The 2645-nt window shown below is 34.3% G+C and overlaps 1 long non-coding RNA gene across 1 annotated transcript; it reads left to right on the top strand.

Annotated features, from left to right (window-relative positions):
- Positions 1-1148: 1148 nt before the first annotated feature.
- Positions 1149-1456, top strand: LOC107687548 (uncharacterized). The gene is made up of 2 exons (XR_001634141.1): positions 1149-1255; positions 1339-1456. It is a non-coding gene; the product is annotated as an uncharacterized LOC107687548 (long non-coding RNA).
- Positions 1457-2645: the final 1189 nt, after the last annotated feature.

Raw genomic sequence — 2645 nt, 5'->3', positions numbered from 1 at the left:
GAGTTCATTTTCTACTCAAAATGACCCATTCATACTCAAACACTATTCACTGATTGTTACCGTCATTGTGTATGGTGTACCAAGTTTTGAGGTCTCTGTGTTCATTTGGGTAATAATTAAATTGAGTTGGCATATTATTTTAAAAGGATAACAGTCTGTCTACTTGCTTACAGATTTGAATTAATTCAATATTTAAGTTTTACTTAAGTATTGAATTTTTTTGAACTTTAAAATATGTGCGCAAACTTGCAAAAGAAAGAAAAATTAAGGGAATCTTATTGTTTTTTTTTTTTTAATGCAGTAAATTATTGTTATTTAACAGCACACATTTTTACAGTGATATGTAATACTTAAGTAAAATTTACAAACAAAGAGTCAATAAAATTTACTGGGAATTCCCAAGTAAACTTAACTTAAACATTTCTATTTAAAGCTACTAATAATTATGTTTAGGCTTTTACTTGTCAAATTTTTGTATATTAACTAGCCTTTTCTGAGTGAAAATTGTTTCCAAGCTTTTTTCAAGTAAATCCTACTCCACATTTTTTTCAGTGTATATTTTAATGGAAAGACATAGGCCTTTCTTTTTTCTTTTTTTTTTTGCAGTGTAAATAACTGTCTGACTCACCACGTCAATAACAAAACAGTTTCCTTCAAATTCTATCTTTTAAATATGGTGTTTGTCACAATATTGGGAGCACGAAAGGGGTTATCATTAGGCTACTGTCTGTGTGCGACACCTGTGAACAGAGGTTCTACTGTCATCAGACCTGTTCAAACCAGCCAATGGACTGTTTGATCAACGAGCGCATCCTTATGTCATCATATTCTGAGTTGCATTATTTTTATTCATTTTGAGGAATACTGAATCTGTGTTTTTTTTTGTGAGTGAGATAATGCATATTCATATTTATTTTAGAACTACAGTTGCATCTTCTGATTTCTCTCAACATGGGGACAGGAGAGCTGTCAATCAATAAATTTGGAAAAAAATGTAACTCAGATATTCTCTTGTAAATTAAAAAGTAATGCGTTACTTTACTAGTTACTTGAAAAAAGTAATCTGATTACGTAACTCGCGTTACTTGTAATGCGTTACCCCCAACACTGATTATAAGTAAACATAAATTGCCATACTGTGTGTTCACTTTCTTCCACAGATGATTTTAAACCAGCATCCATAGATACATCCTGTGAAGGAGAATTACAAGTAGGAAAAGGAGATGAGGTTACCATCACATTACCACACATACCAGTAAGAGTCATTGTCCCCTAGATCTGTGGCTGATTCATGTATGAAACCCTTTCTATGGACCACTTACTGTAATTTCTCTCAAGGGCTCCACTCCACCAATGACAGTGTTTAAGGGCAACAAAAGGCCGTATCAGAAAGACTGCGTTCTCATCATCAACCATGACACTGGAGAGTTTATGTTGGAAAAGCTCAGCAGCAGCATACAAGTCAAGAAAACAAGGTGAGCAGCCAAATGAACTGTGAACTTTTGTTTGTGAAGAGATTTCAGGTGAAGTGTCAACTAGTCACCAAGTCTTTTTGTTTGAAAGCGTAAAGGCATTGATTAGTCTCTCTTTTGTTTTCATTAATAATAGTATTCCTGTAGTTCAGATAAACTAGTAAACTCAGTATTTTAAGTGGCCCTTTCGGTTAAAGGTTTTATTAATCATATGCTGCTTAAAACTGAGTGCTGAATCTAGTGTTTCTGAGTTCAAAACATTAAATACTGTAAGCTCACCTATAGAAAATAGATAATTTTTTTTTTAAAGTGCCCGTATTATGGGTAATGAAAGGTTCATATTTTGGGTTTTGGGAGTCCCCAACAACAGGTTGACATGCATGCAAGGTCAAAAAACACCTTCATCGTCTTATAATATGCATATATTTTTACCTTACTTGCTCAACGACTCCTAAACAATTTGCTCAATGATTCATTTTTCCAAACCCCTCCTTTGCGTTATGCTAATCTGCGGTGATTGGTCCGATTGGTCTCATTTCCATTTCATCATGCCTGATAAAGCAGCGTTTGTGAGTGCAGTGCTGCTTAGTGTACAGGGTTACCGGGGAAACCGCTATTTTTACTGCTCTAAAAGCGGCACCTAGTGGCAAATAATTAATTTGCATTTTCATTCAGACCAGCATGAAAAGACCAACAAGTGGGCGGGCAATATGCTAATGTTTCACTTTAAATCGCATACCACAGGAAAATTGTTCGAAAGCAGCACATCCACTGCAAATATTTCTGTTTAAATTCATATTAAAATATTGTAATTTCTGGATAATAATTTCATGAAATTTATGTGCTTAACTTCATTAGTAATTTGTCATATTTAAACTAAATGTGTATGTCAAATGTAAAACAGACTTTAAAATCATTCTGTTTGCTTATTTCACTCCCTCCAGTAAAAGAGTGCATACGCATGGTCTAGAGTGTTCGTACGGTGCGCACATATTTATGTCTAGTTTATTTATTTTTTAATCTTGATATGTGCGTACGCACATTTCCATCCCCATTTTGTGCGTACGCAATGTTTATACATTAAACCCCAGCTGTCCACAAAGGCCAAATGTTATTTCGAAATCCTTATGTTGCAGGTCTTTTCTCTCAGGCATCATTCTGTTACTGACTGAA

The sequence above is a fragment of the Sinocyclocheilus anshuiensis genome, unplaced genomic scaffold (genome assembly GCF_001515605.1).
Source record: "Sinocyclocheilus anshuiensis isolate Anshui unplaced genomic scaffold, SAMN03320099.WGS_v1.1 scaffold870, whole genome shotgun sequence".
Classification (NCBI taxonomy): Eukaryota; Metazoa; Chordata; class Actinopteri; order Cypriniformes; family Cyprinidae; genus Sinocyclocheilus; species Sinocyclocheilus anshuiensis.
The sequence above is the reverse complement of the archived record's forward strand: the minus strand, read 5'-3'. Positions and strand labels throughout refer to the sequence as shown.